At 41.9% G+C, this 21,165-nt stretch overlaps 1 protein-coding gene across 4 annotated transcripts in view; it reads right to left on the bottom strand.

Moving 5' to 3' along the window:
- Positions 1-21,165, bottom strand: part of LOC124266484 (complexin-like) — a 286,478-nt gene that overhangs the window by 104,258 nt on the left and 161,055 nt on the right. For 2 of the 4 annotated variants that reach the window (XM_046701276.1, XM_046701275.1), the window contains exon 5: positions 4,419-4,493. The exons of the other annotated variants lie outside the window; for them this stretch is intronic. The gene's annotated coding sequence lies outside the window, so the exon portion shown is untranslated. The remainder of the gene's footprint in view (positions 1-4,418; positions 4,494-21,165) is intronic. 4 annotated transcript variants of the gene reach the window in all.

Below are 21,165 nucleotides of genomic sequence, written 5' to 3'. Positions count from 1 at the left end.
ATAACCTATATAGTGTGTGATCCACACAGTTCAGACATAATCATAACCTATATAGTGTGTGAACCACACAGTTCAGACATAATCATAACCTATATAGTGTGTGATCCGGTTGTTCACAAAACTTTTACATCCATATTAATTTTTTTAGCTTCCACAGGAATACATAGCCCAAACTGCCTGTGAGATGGAAGGTCAACTATTACATCTTATCCTACCTGGTACCCATTCACTGCTGGATGAAAAAAACAAGCATATTTTTTTACCTGTAGTGAAGCCACGTGCAGCATTTGCTTCAACAAGGAGCAGGATCTAAGCACTATTAACTCTCAGGAGTCAATCTACATCATCGATCAACCTACTGTCCTTGACCAAATTAAAAGCTGCTTAATTTGACCGGACATGATTCAACAACACCTTCCTTGCCTGCTTCTTTGACAGTAAAACAATACCAATACCATGGACATACATATTCCAAATTATATGATTTGAATAATGAGATACAAGAGGTTGAGGAGAGAGAGTTCTGAAGTTCTTTCTTCCAGAGAATACAACTGTACAGGGTTTGATTGATAAGATTTTGAATAACTGCATCATTTTTAATTTTGTTGTGGACATGATGCCACAGAGTCAGACTCACAAAAAGCAAGTAATTTGCTAATTGCTTTCCAGAGACAAGTCTATATAATATACATAGACAAAATTGAAAAAAGTGAATCAGTGAGTGAGTGAGTTTAGTTTTAAGAGGTTTTAGCATTATTTCAGCAACATCAAGGCGGGTCACACCAAAATTGAGCTTCACACATTGTATCCATGTGGGAAATCGAACTCGGGTCTTCAGGGCTGGGACGGGTTGGAAAAAATGGAATCGAGTACCCACATGTACTTACCCGAATTGGAATCGTGTACCCGGAAATGTATGGAATACAACGCTTCTGTCAACTTTCTGAATATTCAGTCACGATTTGACAGAGAATATTATAGAAAACTTGAAAGGATGGCAATAAGACATTGAAACTGATCTTACACTATTTATTTTACGTCTGTTTCACTAACATAAAGAGTAACACCATTACTTACATTCCACAGCACTTTTCGTTCCTGATGTTACTGTGACTTGTCAACTCACTGCTCATGTGCAGATAAATTACAGTCGTTAATAATAACCTCCATTAACCGGACAATACCAAAGATATAAATGTGTGTTACATCAATGAAAAAGACAAGTTATTTTGTCCACCAGTAGACAACTACCTTCAGATGTGATATTCTTACTGAACCTATAATGTTTTACATGTAGACTTTATGTACTTACATAGAATAAAATTTGATTGATGTATTTACTGACTGGAGAATTCTATGATTACACAATGCCATTTAGAAAGTGGTCAAATGTAACATATGTTATATTTGGGATTACACTTTCTTAGTGAAGTACAAATTCTAGTACTTTTATTGAGTTGAGCCCCATCCAGGATTTGAACCCACACCCTCAGAGTCACGCACCTAATCGCCAGCAACAAAGTCAGCATCCTAACCCGCTCAGCCACCGCAACTTCCACACAAAATAGAAGTCGGACAACAGGTAGTCTAGACTGCGGACTTTGTGTACCCCTCTGATAGGTGTTAATTGGCACGGCTCCCACGGCCAAAAGCTATGATTACACAATGCCATTTAGAAAATGGTCAAATGTAACATATGTTATATTTGGGATTACACTTTCTTAGTAAAGAACAAATTCTAGTACTGTTTTTTGAGTTGCACCCCATCCGGGATTAGAACTCACACCCTCAGAGTCAGGCATTCTAAATGTGATTTTCAGACCGACAACCTGTAATACAACTGAGTTAAGCAGCTTAGCAAAATGCTTCGCTAGAAAGACGGGTCATGTTGTCCTGTTGCGCAACTGAGTTGCATTACAGTTTGTCTATTATACATTACAGAGTACAGACTCATACAGGGCCGTGAATAAATCATTAATCGTATATGAAATATTTGTAGTGAGTAAATCTTTATCCTTCCAGAAGATTATTAAAAGTCGAATAGAAATATTTCTGTTTGAATGTAGGGATAAAGAAATGTATCTAAATGCTATATTTTCATGTTTAAATAAAAAAGCCACAAAAACTATTGTTATTTAAATATTCTAAATTTGAATCTAAGTGAACATTGCGTATCTTCATTGGAATAATTGTATGCTGATTATTATTTGTTAAACTATAAAATGTATAGTAACTGAATGGCATTATATGTGCTCTACGTGAGTTGAGCTTCTATATATATTTCTGAACATCTTTTTTCTTATTGTCATGATAATCAGTCAAACATTGTACATGTGTATTTGCAAATCAGAATGTGCTCTTTCACTAAACGTTCGTTTTACTATGTTAATTAATTAGTTTTAACTGAAATTCCCAACACATACAATCATTTAATTCTCTTTTATGGTGAGTGTATTAGAGTTACACAATGTAATGAACACCTTCATGTTTTACGTTGTGTTTTAGAACAAGAAGTTTGTGCATTGAACTTGTACTGCTTCTGCAATAAATAACATGGTACTACAGAGTCGGCATTTGGTTCTCTTGCCATTTGCATCAAGCTCAAAATGAGCCCAAACACTCAGCTGAGTACGAGTGTTGCCCATTTTGCTCTAGGTTAGAGTTACATGACCTTGACATTACAGAGTTCTCTCCCTTTCCAGGTACTCGATCCCTTGAAATAGGACTCGATTCCAGCTGTACCCGACCCGGATTCGAGTACCAGAGTATCTGTCCCAGCCCTATAGTCTACCCTAACACCTGGAAAGTGAATTATTCTAGTATTTGTGGACTGCTACTTGAACTCTGCATGTAGGTAGCTCAGGTTTCATTCAGTCACAGATTGTTCCAAGAACTGTGGAATAACTACCAACACAACTACATTTTCACCAGACATGTGATGCCTGTTGCATTTTGTGTCCGATGTAAGAAGCTTTGGAAAAAATGAGCTGATGCTTTCATCACTGCAAGTTCCTGAGACTGGAATGTACTCTCTCCTGGGAAATACCTATTGACCCAGCAGATGAACATTTGGTTGCTGATATGCCTAAATGACATCATGCATTTTCTAAAAACAAAACTTCACTCACATGATGTTTCTTTAATGTGAGGATCAGAATGAAGTGATCAGTTCTTGTATGCCTTGAAAATACATATTTTGTCTCAGCACCAACACTTCGACAGAAAAAGTTTTATGGGTATACAACTTCCTATTATTAATGTAAGAGACATTTCAGTGTACATGTATATCCTTAGAACTTCCTTGTGGTTCATCAGACCAACTACTAAAATAGTAAATGCCAGAAGTTAACTAACACCTCAACCCCACTCTCTCCCTAATAATATGTTAGAACCTGGCACATATATGCTGTCTTAATTGGATGTCTTAGTAATTGCTCAATAACTGAAGATCAGTGGAACAGGTTCTAGATCGTCCTAAGCTTTACCAACCTGTGCTAAGTGTAAGTCAATTAAGTTTTACGCTGCTTTTAGCAAAATTCCAGCAATATCACAGTGGGGTACACCAGAAATGGGCCTCACACACTTTACCCACGTGGGGAATCAAACCCGTGTCTTCGGCATGACGAGAGGATGCTTTATCCACTAGGCTACCCCACAGCCCCTACTGTACTGAAACAACAAACCAGGCTGTGTGATCCTAGTTGATGCTTCTTTGTATTATGCAGAGGAAGCCCACAATGCCCTGTTGTTGAAGGCTAGCTTCATCAGTCTGTCTTAACGAGGACTTCCCTACATCTTGCAGCTTGGCTACCCTCTACAATGTTCTTGTGCTAATGCAGCCAGATGAGGATGACAAAACTCCATCTGAGCATCCCTGACACAAGGAAGATTCTTGTGACTGCTGGACATGAAGCATCTGGCATAGATGGTACACGCTTTCATCTCCAGCAGCTTCAAGTGTTTCTCCAGCTCTTGCCAAACATGTCTCAACACTGAAGAGCTGCCAGTTCTTTTGAGAAGAAAGAGCACATGTGGCAAGATTCTCAACACATCTCCTCCGCTGCACACTGGCATTATGCAAATAGAAGCAGCAAAACTCTTTTTATGTTCACAAGGAATCAGAGTCGATTGTACAATTCCTACTCTATTATGAGAATGTATCAAAAAGAGATGATAAGAAACGTTTGCTAAATTTAAACGTATCCTGCCCCGCCTGTGGCATTCACCACAAACACATGCAAAGGCAAGTCAATTATTCACCTGAAAAAAACATGGAAAATCATGGACCCACCCTAAAATATTTTGTTAAATCAGTGTTTCCCCTGAAATCTTCCCAGAATAGCATCCCCCGCAGCATCAAGCTTCCTTATAGAAAGCATCCCCCCATGGGATGATGAAGGAGAACTAAGGCACCTTACCCTATAACAGTTGTGGCAAGTCTGTGTCTTCCCTGAAATCTTCCCGATTCAGAATGCCCTGCAGTGTCCTAGTTCCTTATAAAAGAAAGTGCAACTGTGAGTGAGAGATCATGGCAAATCAGTCACACTTGTCATTATGGGGCTATTCATGTTAAAGAGATCAATATGAATGTTTCAGTGTCAAACATGGCCGTAGGAATGAAATTTCGAGTGTGTAAAGAAGCTACAGAAGATGAACATCAATACAAACGCTAGAAAGATTCTGTATCGATTCAAAAAATGTTCCATCAATTCCTGGCCACAAAACACCATTCGTCTGAAGTGGGTGAACGGTCAAGGGAGACAACCCATATTTATCTTGAAGTTTTTATTGATGCAAGGGTTGTGCTTGCTGGATGCATTAAATGAGACATTGATTTTTGATCTTACTTAAAGAATGACGATCTGTCTAAATCCCAAAAGTAAACAGGTATGGGAGCAAAGTAACCATTCCGATTCTGACTGGACAGAGATACTGGATGATGTGGAATCTATAAATCTTCTATTCTTGTTTCCTGCAAACACCTCAGTTTGGGATGCAAAGTGGAACGGATGCAGTAGCCCATGAGTTGTTTTAATGGATTTCTGTCACCTACAAGCTGCCATAACTCATCACCGACTGCCAGTCCTATCCATTATATTCCTGAATACAAATATGCAGGCGGTGCCACTTCGGTTTGTTCCATGATGGAGGCCTGCTAACTGTTTGACCTTTGTGGCAGAGGATAGCAAAAAACTCCAACTTTCCCAAGTTATGCGTAGAAACATATCCGATGTCTGACATTTAAATCAAGGACACTTATTGAAGATCGATTTTCAGCAAATAATATAATCACCAATTTGACTCTCAGAGGATCTATTTGTAGCCTCATCCCATAAAGCTATCACTTATCTTACTCAAAGATGAAACTCTATTTTGGTGTGGACAGGTTGTGTCTAATGCTTGGTAGAACACAGAGAACATCATATCTGGAGCCTGTGTATTTCAATGTGGTACCCACATAACATTTTTTCATATTTCAGCATTTAAAAGTTATGACAGATGAAAGGTGCGGTAACATTATCTCTAAAACAATTCCTGTTGAAATTATATATTTACTTATGTGTACACCTGCATGCTTTCTACTTATTAATAGTACTGAAATTAAATATAAATAGGGTCTGAACATGACATTTAACATTAATGGTAAAGTTTCAAACTGTCAAATATTGTTCTTAAGGCTGTCATAATAAATATCCTTTTCATCTGTTACACCAAAGTCAAGATGACTTCTGGGATATCACATTATTATCATTAGTATGTAAATAGTTTGATGTAGTCGGTGAAATTGCATGTAAAAACGTAAACAAATTATCTAATAATACAGAAAGCAAAACAGAAGTCAGCACCCTTTAACACTTTAAAAAAAATACTACTGAATTAAAGTTACATACCATCCAGTTCTTTCATAGTACTCACTTAATGTGAGATGGCATAACAGGTATATGAACGTAATATGCAAGAAATGGTTGGTCACTATATTTTTTAGTTATGAGAATATTTTTCAACTGACAAAACTACAGATTCAATGATCTTTCTGGAGAAAATACAAATTCTTTGTTAATTCAAGGACACAAGACAGGCCAGAAAAAAAATAATAAAAAAATAGTCGCCAACATATATACCAAACCAGGAGATATTATCTTAGCTGCGCCTCATAAACATGATTCACATCCCCAAGACCTTTTCTCATACTACCACATCAAAAGACGATTAGGATAATAAACAAAACACGATTAGTTTCGAGAAGGCTGAATCCTGGTGTTCTGTGACGTGGTTCATTACTACACAAAGGCGTCGCCGTGATATATACATACAGTCACAGTACTTAGCGTATCATATCTTACAGTAGATAGCAGGGCTCTGCTGCTGAAACAGGCTAATGATGTACACAGTTCCAGGAATACATCGGCATGACATTTGGAGATGAATCATAGGTTGTGTTATTTTATGTAACAGGGCACAGATTGGGACTTTGTAATGAAGGTTTCATGCATGAGCTTTAGTTTCATGAATAAATGAGCAGAAGCTGAGATGTCCTCATCCTGAATCTATTGAAGATGCATAGTTATTGTAATGAACTCAAATGGGACACTAAATGTAGCTTATTATAACTGTAGTTTGTTGTACACATTTTGACCGCAATATACAACAATGACAAAAATGATGATGGTGGCGGTGGTTATGGTGAAGATGATGATGATGATGATGATGATAATGATGAAGAGGAAGAGGAGGAAGACAACAATGATGATCGCGTCGGTGGTAATGGTGATGGTGAAGATGATGATGATGATGAAGAAGAGGAAGAGGAGGAAGACAACAATGATGATGGCGGCAGTGGTAATGGTGATGGTGAAGATGATGATGATGATGAAGAAGAGGAAGAGGAGGAAGACAACAATGATGATGGCGGCAGTGGTAATGGTGATGGTGAAGATGATGATGATGATGATGATGATGATGATGAAAAAAATAAGACAATAATAAGAATGATGATGGCGAGGGTAGTAATGGTGGAGTTGATGATGATGATGATGAAGAAGATGATGAAGAGGACTGACTGACTGAGTATGGTTTTAGGTGATGATGATGATGATGAGGACGCACGCTTTGGCAGTGGAGGTGATGATGATGATGATGAGGAGGAGGACAACAATGAGGATGGTGGCGGTGGTAATGGTGATGGTGAAGATGATGATGATGAGGAGGGAAAAAAATAAGGCAATAACAAGAATGATGATGGCGAGGGTGGTAATGGTGGAAGTGATGATGATGGTGATGATGATGATGATGCCGACGAGGATGCCGACAACAACAATATTGCCACCTTTGGTCACCTGAGCCTCTTAGGTCACAGAAGAACAATTCAAACCCAGGATCCCCACAGGGTTGAACCTTGATGATGATGATGATGATGATGATGATGATGATGATGATGATGATGATGCCGACAAGGATGCCGACAACAATATTGCCACCTTTGGTCACCTGAGCCTCTTAGGTCACAGAAGAACAATTTAAACCCAGGAACCCCACAGGGTTGAAGGGGCGGTGGGGTAGCCTAGTGGTTAAAGCGTTCGCTCGTCACACCAAAGACCCGGGTTCGATTCCCCACATGGGCATAACGTGTGAAGCCCATTTCTGGTGTCCCCCGCCGTGATATTGCTGGAATATTGCTAAAAGCGGCGTAAAATCAAACTCACTCACTCACTCACAGGGTTGAACCTTGATGACAGACGATGGTGGAGATGACCATGATGATGGCAATGGTGATCACGATGACAGACTGCTCCTAAAGACATTTCACCACTTACACTGCAATGGTCCCTGGCTAGTTCTGCTGATAGCTGAGCTTTTAATCTGCGGCGCTGTGGCAGATGCCAGAATAATAACTGTCAAAGCTAACTTCATAAAACCTTTAAATACCACCATGTGTCATAACTACGCTGGTCACACATACAGAAACATTCTTCTGACGACAACAGACCCACAAACTAGTCGCTACATCCTTTGTTGATTCCACAGAAGATAAACAGCTCAATCAACATTGAAAATGATACTTTAACATTATCCTGAATTGTCACTCATGTTTAAAAGATCCTTTTAATAGTGACAGAAGATTTGAACTACTAACTATACATTTCTCTGTGGTATACATGTGGACAAATCTCACTTTCAAAGCCTACAAGCATGCCATATTGTTCAGTTATACACCTAGTGAAGAAATTGAAATTTGACTTGTTATAAGTATCATTTGTTTTGAGTGAGTGAGTGAGTGAGTGAGTACGGCTTTACACCGCTTTTAGCAATATTCCAGCAATATCATGGTGGGGGACACTGGAGTGAGTGAGTGAGTGAGTGAGTGAGTGAGTGAGTGAGTGAGTGAGTGAGTGAGTGAGTGAGTGAGTATGGCTTTACACCGCTTTTAGCAATATTCCAGCAATATCACGGTGGGGGACACTGGAGTGAGTGAGTGAGTGAGTACGGCTTTACACCGCTTTTAGCAATATTCCAGCAATATCACGGTGGGGGACACTGGAGTGAGTGAGTGAGTGAGTGCTGTCAAAGTTATTTTTCCGAGTGGCATAAAAAAATGTCAACTTCCTGTTCAACTTACAATAAGACAAAGACTCCATTCATAATGCATCTCCCTGAGGGTGTTCATGATCTCGTTCAGAACCACAGGGTCACTGCACCAGACAGAAAGAAGTTCTGGCTTAATGTCTCTATTCTACATGTACTGGTATTTCATCATGAAATAAGACAAACAGAAACATATTTTCTGCTGCCACAATGATGAAGCTGATACCCATCACAAGAATGTTTCTGTCTCCGTGTCTCGCACTTACCGTTCGATCAAACCAGACGAGGAGATTCCTGCGCTAACAATCCAGACATCTCTCAGCTTGCAAAATTACAACAATTTACCTCTTTCCGCATTGTCAAAACTTGTACATACTCATTCAGGGTCGGAAAACAGGGCCCTGATAATGGACAACCAGAAAGTGTCTGAATGAAACAAATCTCCTGACTGATTCACAGGTTCAAAACATGCATGTGGTAAGTTGAATGAACAACGAATGTTATTTACAACACCAGACCAGAATAGTTCAGGTGTGAGACCGATTGTTGAAAACAATCAACATTCATGTGCAGACCAGACAATCCATTATCGATACTGTGATCAACATCAGAGGATAATAACATGCAAACAAGCAAGACATGAGCCCTGTTCCAACTTGCTCCATTTGATCACGTTTTATGACAAGCATTCGTTTCTAGGGACCAATTCCAACCAAGAATCCTCATGGGATCTACAAGAATGGAACGGATGCTAATTCAGGGAATTACATGATGGCCCCGAACATGGACAGCATTCTTCCGATTCTGACCAAATCATACTTTTTTGCAGCTTGCCTGAAGCTTTGACCTTGAGTTCTTAGTCTGACTTGGTCCAATATCAACATTTACCCTATGTAATCCTATAAATCATGCTGCTAGACAGGCTAACCACATTCCCTCTTTGTGATCAGTTCAGGGACGTAAGTACTTTCTATGCTTCACACTTACAGGATGTACAGACGAAAAAAAATCCCATTACAGAAAGGAAATGTGACAAATCAATACAACGAAGTGTCTTCATGTTGTGTTCCAGAACAAATGGGTGGAGATCATTCCCTTTGTTCAAAAGTGTGCACACATGAAAGAAACTTGTTAAAAAGGGAGAATGTTTTCATGAAACTGATGCGAAAATAATCATGAAAAGTTGGATGAAAATTTGTAGGGAGAAATGAAATTATTTTAAGTAAATGAAAAATTCCTCTTTCTTTGAACCTAATGTATCCATCATCTCTACACCTTGATGTGTGACTTGAATTATGGCAAGCAATTGTTCCACTACCACAAAGATAGAGTTGCTTGTTGCTTTATCATCTTTAGCACTGATGGTAAGACCATCCACATATAATTGCAACACAGACTTGTTAGTGAAATATTCAGTTCTGAGGTTTGACATCAAGGAATAATGCAAATCTCTATAAAATATCCACCTCTACCAGGACATACTGCTGTACACTCTACAAATGGTTCCAAGTGTTTATTTAGTTCATCACAGCAGCTATTTGCTAGAACAGATCCAGACCGTAGGGTTCAGAGAGGCTAACCATGCGAACTATCAGACTGAAGTCTCCATTATCTGACTGTCCATTTTGCTGGCGCTATCATGGCACTGCCTGGTGGTCTTGTCAAGAATCCCCCCTGATGTTTCGCCGCCGACAGTCAATTACCATACCCACAGTGCCTCTCCAAATCCCATGCATAAGAAAATGCGGCTTTTTTCACAACGTAAGAGCACAATTACTGCGAGTCCTTCCTCACCAATCTGGCTCAGCAACCAGCCTCTGAACAAGACTGTTCATACAGGGAGGTAATAGGCCACATTAGCAATGAAATTACTAACTTAATAGGATTTAGAGAAGAAGCTTCGACCTTCACAAACAGACTCCTGCGATTCTGATAAGCTGCTTCAAAGTCGTATACAGGGGATGTTTAGTCATCTACAAAAACATTCCGGTCCAAGATGGCTAATTACACATATATTCTGTGGCTAGTCCTTCCTGTCTGTATGGCAGCTAAATATTAACGGGAATATCAAAGACAATTCAACCTTTGTTTATGTGGTGATTAGTTAAATTCTGAATAATATGGCTAAATTGTATGATTGTATGAAAATATTCCTTCAGAAGTGGAGACTGCTAGGAAAACATCTCAATGTGATCATCAAGGATGTAGCAGCGATCCTTATGTCTTATGAAGAAATCAACTTTTGTAGCTCACCTTTGCTCAAGTTAAGAAGTTTTTTGTCTAAGAGATAATTAGGAGATATACAGATTTTCAAATTCGAGCTTTTGAGTAATCAATTCCCGGAAATTCAATCTTGGCACCACTGCAGTACTTTTCCATAGCACTGTCTCTTTCTACGAACTCTGCGAACTCTAAAGAACACATGATGTTTCAGGAAGTGCCATATCATCGCACTGGAACATTTGTCATGATGCAGTTGATGATGTCAAAGATGAATCCAGTAATCGGTAATATAAAATGCAATCAAACATGAGTAATGTTAACAGCGCCATGATGCTGGCTTTCACTCAGACATTACTCCAAGACATAAATGAAAAATAAATGGTATTTGCTCCACTGATTAACACATTTGTTAACTAGTTAACCAGCCTTTCAGAAAGTCAACTTGAAGTTTTACATTTCAAAGTAATATATGTGTTCATGCAGATAGATCATGTCTGCACTCGCAAAGATTGATCAATAAAATGTCTTGAGAGTACTTTGACATAACTGCCAATCAGAGATCACTAACTATCACAAGTGAAATAAAAGCTTGGCTTTCATTGGTCAGCATAGTTCTGCTTCATGTTTCTGACCTATCAACAATTTCCTCCTTTATGTATGCAAACAATTTGTGAAAACATGACGACAAGTGTACACAAGACCCTTACCATGTTTGAGATGAGAACAACTCAGGACAAGACCCCTATATTGCTTGATGTAAGAACAACTGTGAAGACACATCAGATCCTTACACTGCTTGAGGTGACAACAACTGTCTTAGCACATCAGATCCTTACACTGCTTGAGGGGACAACAACGGTCTAGACACATCAGATTCTTACACTGCTTGAGGTGACAACAACAGTCTAGACACATCAGATTCTTACAATGCTTGAGGTGACAACAACAGTCTAGACACATCAGATTCTTACACTGCTTGAGGTGACAACAACGGTCTAGACACATCAGATCCTTACACTGCTTGAGGTGACAACAACGGTCTAGACACATCAGATCCTTAAACTGCTTGAGGTGACAACAACGGTCTAGACACATCAGATCCTTACACTGCTTGAGGTGACAACAACAACGGTCTAGACACATCAGATCCTTAAACTGCTTGAGGTGACAACAACGGTCTAGACACATCAGATTCTTACACTGCTTGAGATGACAACAATGGTCTAGACACATCAGATCCTTACACCGCTTGAGGTGACAACAACGGTCTAGACACATCAGATCCTTACACTGCTTGAGATGACAACAACAGTCTAGACATATCAGATTCTTACACTGCTTGAGGTGACAACAACGGTCTACACACATCAGATTCTTACACTGCTTGAGGTGACAACAACGGTCTAGACACATCAGATTCTTACACTGCTTGAGATGACAACAACGGTCTAGACACATCAGATCCTTAAACTGTTTGAGGTGACAACAACGGTCTTGACACATCAGATCCTTACAGGGGGCGGTGGGGTAGCCTAATGGTTAAAGCGTTCGCTCGTCACGCCGAAGACCCGGTTCTAATCCCCACATGGGTACAATGTGTGAAGCCCATTTCTGGTGTCCCCGCCGTGATGTTGCTGAATATTGCTAAAAGCAGCGAAAACCAAACTCAGCAAAGTCAGTCAGATCCTTACACTGCTTGAGGTGACAACAACGGTCTAGACACACCAGATCCTTACACTGCTTGAGGTGACAACAACAGTTTAGACACATCAGATCCTTACACTACTTGAGGTGACAACAACGGTCTAGACACATCAGATTCTTACACTGCTTGAGGTGACAACAACAACTGTCAAGACACATCAGATCCTTACACTGCTTGAGGTGACCACAACGGTCTAGACACACATCAGATCCTTACACTGCTTGAGGTGACAACAACGGTCTAGACACATCAGATCCTTAAACTGCTTGAGGTGACAACAACAGTCTAGACACATCAGATTCTTACACTGCTTGAGGTGACAACAAAGGTCTAGACACACCAGATCCTTACACTGCTTGAGGTGACAACAACGGTCTTAGCACATCAGATCCTTACACTGCTTGAGGGGACAACAAGGTCTACACACATCAGATTCTTACACTGCTTGAGGGGACAACAACAGTCTAGACACACCAGATCCTTACACTGCTTGAGGTGACAACAACGATCTAGACACACCAGATCCTTACACTGCTTGAGGTGACAACAACGGTCTAGACACATCAGATCCTTAAACTGCTTGAGATGACAACAACGGTCTAGACACATCAGATTCTTACACTGCTTGAGGTGACAACAACGGTCTAGACACACCAGATCCTTACACTGCTTGAGGTGACAACAACAGTCTAGACACATCAGATTCTTACACTGCTTGAGATGACAACAACAGTCTAGACACATCAGATTCTTACACTGCTTGAGGTAACAACAATGGTCTAGACACATCAGATCCTTACAATGCTTGAGGTGACAACAACAGTCTGACACATCAGATCCTTACACTGCTTGAGGTGACAACAAAGGTCTAGACACACCAGATCCTTACACTGCTTGAGGTGACAACAACTGTCTTAGCACATCAGATCCTTACACTGCTTGAGGGGACAACAAGGTCTAGACACATCAGATTCTTACACTGCTTGAGGGGACAACAACAGTCTAGACACACCAGATCCTTACACTGCTTGAGGTGACAACAACGATCTAGACACACCAGATCCTTACACTGCTTGAGGTGACAACAACGATCTAGACACACATCAGATCCTTACACTGCTTTAGATGACAACAACGGGCTAGACACATCAGATTCTTACACTGCTTGAGGTGACAACAACGGTCTAGACACACCAGATCCTTACACTGCTTGAGGTGACAACAACAGTCTAGACACATCAGATTCTTACACTGCTTGAGGTGACAACAACAGTCTAGACACATCAGATTCTTACACTGCTTGAGGTGACAACAACGGTCTAGACACATCAGATCCTTACACTGCTTGAGGTGACAACAACGGTCTAGACACATCAGATTCTTACACTGCTTGAGATGACAACAACGGTCTAGACACATCAGATCCTTAAACTGTTTGAGGTGACAACAACGGTCTTGACACATCAGATCCTTACAGGGGCCGGTGGGGTAGCCTAATGGTTAAAGCGTTCGCTCGTCACGGCGAAGACCCGGGTTCTAATCCCCACATGGGTACAATGTGTGAAGCCCATTTCTGGTGTCCCCCGCCGTGATGTTGCTGGAATATTGCTAAAAGCCGCGTAAAACCAAACTCAGTCAGTCAGTCAGTCAGATCCTTACACTGCTTGAGGTGACAACAACGGTCTAGACACACCAGATTCTTACACTGCTTGAGGTGACAACAACAGTTTAGACACATCAGATCCTTACACTGCTTGAGGTGACAACAACGGTCTAGACACATCAGATTCTTACACTGCTTGAGGTGACAACAACAGTCTAGACACATCAGATCCTTACACTGCTTGAGGTGACAACAACGGTCTAGACACATCAGATCCTTACACTGCTTGAGGTGACAACAACGGTCTAGACACATCAGATCCTTACACTGCTTGAGGTGACAACAACGGTCTACACACATCAGATTCTTACACTGCTTGAGGTGACAACAAAGGTCTAGACACACCAGATCCTTACACTGCTTGAGGTGACAACAACTGTCTTAGCACACATCAGATCCTTACACTGCTTGAGGGGACAACAAGGTCTACACACATCAGATTCTTACACTGCTTGAGGGGACAACAACAGTCTAGACACACCAGATCCTTACACTGCTTGAGGTGACAACAAACGATCTAGACACACCAGATCCTTACACTGCTTGAGGTGACAACAACGCATCTAGACACATCAGATCCTTAAACTGCTTGAGATGACAACAACGGGGCTAGACACATCAGATTCTTACACTGCTTGAGGTGACAACAACGGTCTAGACACACCAGATCCTTACACTGCTTGAGGTGACAACAACAGTCTAGACACATCAGATTCTTACACTGCTTGAGATGACAACAACAGTCTAGACACATCAGATCCTTACACTGCTTGAGGTGACAACAACGGTCTAGACACATCAGATTCTTACACTGCTTGAGATGACAACGGTCTAGACACACCAGATTCTTACACTGCTTGAGGTGACAACAACTGTCTAGACACATCAGATTCTTACACTGCTTGAGGTGACAACAACAGTCTACACACATCAGATTCTTACACTGCTTGAGGTAACAACAATGGTCTAGACACATCAGATCCTTACAATGCTTGAGGTGACAACAACAGTCTAGACACATCAGATCCTTACACTGCTTGAGGTGACAACAAAGGTCTAGAACACACCAGATCCCACACTGCTTGAGGTGACAACAACTGTCTTAGCACATCAGATCCTTACACTGCTTGAGGGGACAACAAGGTCTAGACACATCAGATCCTTAAACTGCTTTGAGGTGACAACAACGGGTCTACACACATCAGATTCTTACACTGCTTGAGGTGACAACAAAGGTCTAGACACACCAGATCCTTACACTGCTTGAGGGTGACAACAACTGTCTTAGCACATCAGATCCTTACACTGCTTGAGGGGACAACAAGGTCTAGACACATCAGATTCTTACTCTGCTTGAGGGGACAACAACAGTCTAGACACACCAGATCCTTACACTGCTTGAGGTGACAACAACGATCTAGACACACCAGATCCTTACACTGCTTGAGGTGACAACAACGATCTAGACACATCAGATCCTTAAACTGCTTGAGATGACAACAACGGGCTAGACACATCAGGATTCTTACACTGCTTGAGGTGACAACAACGGTCTAGACACACCAGATCCTTACACTGCTTTGAGGTGACAACAACAGTCTAGACACATCAGATTCTTACACTGCTTGAGATGACAACAACAGTCTAGACACATCAGATTCTTACCGCTTGAGGTAACAACAATGGTCTAGACACATCAGATCCTTACAATGCTTGAGGTGACAACAACAGTCTAGGACACATCAGATCCTTACACTGCTTGAGGTGACAACAAAGGTCTAGACACACCAGATCCTTACACTGCTTGAGGTGACAACAACTGTCTTAGCACATCAGATCCTTACACTGCTTGAGGGGACAACAAAAGGTCTAGACACATCAGATTCTTACACTGCTTGAGGGGACAACAACAGTCTAGACACACCAGATCCTTACACTGCTTGAGGTGACAACAACGATCTAGACACACCAGATCCTTACACTGCTTGAGGTGACAAACAACGATCTAGACACATCAGATCCTTACACTGCTTTAGATGACAACAACGGGCTAGACACATCAGATTCTTACACTGCTTGAGGTGACAACAACGGTCTAGACACACCAGATCCTTACACTGCTTGAGGTGACAAACAACAGTCTAGACACACATCAGATTCTTACACTGCTTGAGATGACAACAACAGTCTAGACACATCAGATCCTTACACTGCTTGAGGTGACAACAACGGTCTAGACACATCAGATCCTTACACTGCTTGAGGTGACAACAACGGTCTAGACACATCAGATTCTTACACTGCTTGAGATGACAACAGCAGTCTAGACACATCAGATCCTTAAACTGTTTGAGGTGACAACAACGGTCTTGACACATCAGATCCTTACAGGGCGCGATGGGGTAGCCTAATGGTTAAAGCGCCGAAGCCACACGCGAAGACCCGGGTTCTAATCCCCACATGGGTACAATGTGTGAAGCTCCATTTCTGAATTCCCCCACCGCCCGTGATGTTGCTGGAATATTGCTAAAAGCCGCTGCGTAAAACCAAACTCCAGTCAGTCAGTCAGTCAGATCCTTACACTGCTTGAGGTGACAAACAACGGTCTAGACACACCAGATCCTTACACTGCTTGAGGTGACAACAACAGCTTAGACACATCAGATCCTTACACTACTTGAGGTGACAACAACGGTCTAGACACATCAGATTCTTACACTGCTTGAGGTGACAACAACTGTCAAGACACATCAGATCCTTAAACTGCTTGAGGTGACCACAACGGTCTAGGACACATCAGATCCTTAAACTGCTTGAGGTGACAACAACGGTCTAGACACATCAGATCCTTAAACTGCTTGAGGTGACAACAGCGGTCTACACACATCAGATTCTTACACTGCTTGAGGTGACAACAAAGTCTAGACACACCAGATCCTTACACTGCTTGAGGTGACACAACAACTGTCTTAGCACATCAGGATCCTTACACTGCTTGAGGGGACAACAAGGTCTCACACATCAGATTCTTACACTGCTTGAGGGGACAACAAACAGTCTAGACACACCAGATCCTTACACTGCTTGAGGTGACAACAACGATCTAGACACACCAGATCCTTACACTGCTTGAGGTGACAACAACGATCTAGACACATCAGATCCTTAAACTGCTTGAGATGACAACAACGGGCTAGACACATCAGATTCTTACACTGCTTGAGGTGACAACAACGGTCTAGACACACAGATCCTTACACTGCTTGAGGTGACAACAACAGTCTAGACACATCAGATTCTTACACTGCTTGAGATGACAACAACAGTCTAGACACATCAGATCCTTACACTGCTTGAGGTGACAACAACGGTCTAGACACATCAGATTCTTACACTGCTTGAGATGACAACGGTCTAGGACACACCAGATTCTTACACACTGCTTGAGGTGACAACAACTGTCTAGACACATCAGATTCTTACACTGCTTGAGGTGACAAACAACAGTCTACACACATCAGATTCTTACACTGCTTGAGGTAACAACAATGGTCTAGACACATCAGATCCTTACAATGCTTGAGGTGACAACAACAGTCTAGACACATCAGATCCTTACACTGCTTGAGGTGACAACAAAGGTCTAGACACACCAGATCCTTACACTGCTTGAGGTGACAACAACTGTCTTAGCACATCAGATCCTTACACTGCTTGAGGGGACAACAAGGTCTAGACACATCAGATCCTTAAACTGCTTGAGGTGACAACAACGGTCTACACACATCAGATTCTTACACTGCTTGAGGTGACAACAAAGGTCTAGACACACCAGATCCTTACACTGCTTGAGGTGACAACAACTGTCTTAGCACATCAGATCCTTACACTGCTTGAGGGACAACAAGGTCTAGACACATCAGATTCTTACTCTGCTTGAGGGGACAACAACAGTCTAGACACACCAGATCCTTACACTGCTTGAGGTGACAACAACGATCTAGACACACCAGATCCTTACACTGCTTGAGGTGACAACAACGATCTAGACACATCAGATCCTTACACTGCTTTAGATGACAACAACGGGCTAGACACATCAGATTCTTACACTGCTTGAGGTGACAACAACGGTCTAGACACACCAGATCCTTACACTGCTTGAGGTGACAACAACAGTCTAGACACATCAGATTCTTACACTGCTTGAGATGACAACAACAGTCTAGACACACCAGATCCTTACACTGCTTGAGGTGACAACAACGGTCTAGACACATCAGATTCTTACACTGCTTGAGATGACAACAACGGTCTAGACACACCAGATTCTTACACTGCTTGAGGTGACAACAACAGTCTAGACACATCAGATTCTTACACTGCTTGAGGTGACAACAACAGTCTACACACATCAGATTCTTACACTGCTTGAGGTGACAACAATGGTCTAGACACATCAGATCCTTACACTGCTTGAGGTGACAACAACAGTCTAGACACATCAGATCCTTACACTGCTTGAGGTGACAACAACGGTCTAGACACATCAGATCCTTACACTGCTTGAGGCGACAACAACTGTCTAGGACACATCAGATTCTTACACTACTTGAGGGTGACAACAACGGTCTAGACACATCAGATCCTTACACTGCTTGAGGTGACAACAACGGTCTACACACATCAGATTCTTACACTGCTTGAGGTGACAACAACGGTCTAGACACATCAGATCCTTACACTGCTTGAGGTGACCACAACGGTCTAGACACATCAGATTCTTACACTGCTTGAGGTGACAACAACGGTCTACACATCAGATTCTTACACTGCTTGAGGTGACAACAACGGTCTAGACACATCAGATCCTTAAACTGCTTGAGGTGACAACAATGGTCTAGACACATCAGATCCTTAAACTGCTTTGAGGTGACAACAACGGTCTAGACACATCAGATCCTTAAACTGCTTGAGGTGACAACAACAGTCTAGACACATCAGATCCTTAAACTGCTTGAGGTGACAACAACGGTCTAGACACATCAGATCCTTAAACTGCTTGAGGTGACAACAACGGTCTAGACACATCAGATTCTTACACTGCTTGAGATGACAACAATGGTCTAGACACATCAGATCCTTACACCGCTTGAGGTGACAACAACGGTCTAGACACATCAGATCCTTACACTGCTTGAGATGACAACAACAGTCTAGACATATCAGATTCTTACACTGCTTGAGGTGACAACAACGGTCTACACACATCAGATTCTTACACTGCTTGAGGTGACAACAACGGTCTAGACACATCAGATTCTTACACTGCTTGAGAGATGACAACAACAGTCTAGACACACCAGATCCTTAAACTGTTTAGGGTGACAACAACGGTCTTGACACATCAGATCCTTACAGGGGGCGGTGGGGTAGCCTAATGGTTAAAGCGTTCGCTCGTCACGCCGAAGACCCGGGTTCTAATCCCCACATGGGTACAATGTGTGAAGCCCATTTCTGGTGTCCCCAGCCGTGATGTTGCTGGAATATTGCTAAAAGCCGCGTAAAACCAAACTCAGTCAGTCAGTCAGTCAGATCCTTACACTGCTTGAGGTGACAACAACGGTCTAGACACACCAGATCCTTACACTGCTTGAGGTGACAACAACAGTTTAGACACATCAGATCCTTACACTGCTTGAGGTGACAACAACGGTCTAGACACATCAGATTCTTACACTGCTTGAGGTGACAACAACAGTCTAGACACATCAGATCCTTACACTGCTTGAGGTGACAACAACGGTCTAGACACATCAGATCCTTACACTGCTTGAGGTGACAACAACGGTCTAGACACATCAGATCCTTAAACTGCTTGAGGTGACAACAACGGTCTACACATCAGATTCTTACACTGCTTGAGGTGACAACAAAGGTCTAGACACACACCAGATCCTTACACTGCTTGAGGTGACAACAACTGTCTTAGCACATCAGATCCTTACACTGCTTGAGGGGACAACAAGGTCTAGACACATCAGATTCTTACACTGCTTGAGGGGACAACAACAGTCTAGGACACACCAGATCCTTACACTGCTTGAGGTGACAACAACGATCTAGACACACCAGATCCTTACACTGCTTGAGGTGACAACAACGATCTAGACACATCAGATCCTTACACTGCTTGAGATGACAACAACGGGCTAGACACATCAGATTCTTACACTGCTTGAGGTGACAACAACGGTCTAGACACACCAGATCCTTACACTGCTTGAGGTGACAACAACAGTCTAGACACATCAGATTCTTACACTGCTTGAGATGACAACAACAGTCTAGACACACATCAGATCCTTACACTGCTTGAGGTGACAACAACGGTCTAGACACATCAGATTCTTACACTGCTTGAGATGACAACAACGGTCTAGACACACCAGATTCTTACACTGCTTGAGGTGACAACAACTGTCTAGACACATCAGATCCTTACACTGCTTGAGGTGACAACAAAGGTCTAGACACACCAGATCCTTACACTGCTTGAGGTGACAACAACTGTCTTAGCACATCAGATCCTTACACTGCTTTGAGGGGACAACAAGGTCTAGACACATCAGATCCTTAAACTGCTTGAGGTGACAACAACGGTCTACACACACATCAGATTCTTACACTGCTTGAGGTGACAACAAAGGTCTAGACACACCAGATCCTTACACTGCTTGAGGTGACAACAACTGTCTTAGCACATCAGATCCTTACACTGCTTGAGGGGACAACAAGGTCTAGACACATCAGATTCTTACACTGCTTGAGGGACAAGAACAGTCTAGACACACCAGATCCTTACACTGCTTGAGGTGACAACAAACGATCTAGACACACCAGATCCTTACACTGCTTGAGGTGACAACAACGATCTAGACACATCAGATCCTTAAACTGCTTGAGATGACAACAACGGGCTAGACACATC

Source organism: Haliotis rubra, unplaced genomic scaffold (genome assembly GCF_003918875.1).
Source record: "Haliotis rubra isolate DU_JTF1 unplaced genomic scaffold, ASM391887v1 Scf126, whole genome shotgun sequence".
In the NCBI taxonomy this organism is placed as follows: domain Eukaryota; kingdom Metazoa; phylum Mollusca; class Gastropoda; order Lepetellida; family Haliotidae; genus Haliotis; species Haliotis rubra.
The sequence above is the reverse complement of the archived record's forward strand: the minus strand, read 5'-3'. Positions and strand labels throughout refer to the sequence as shown.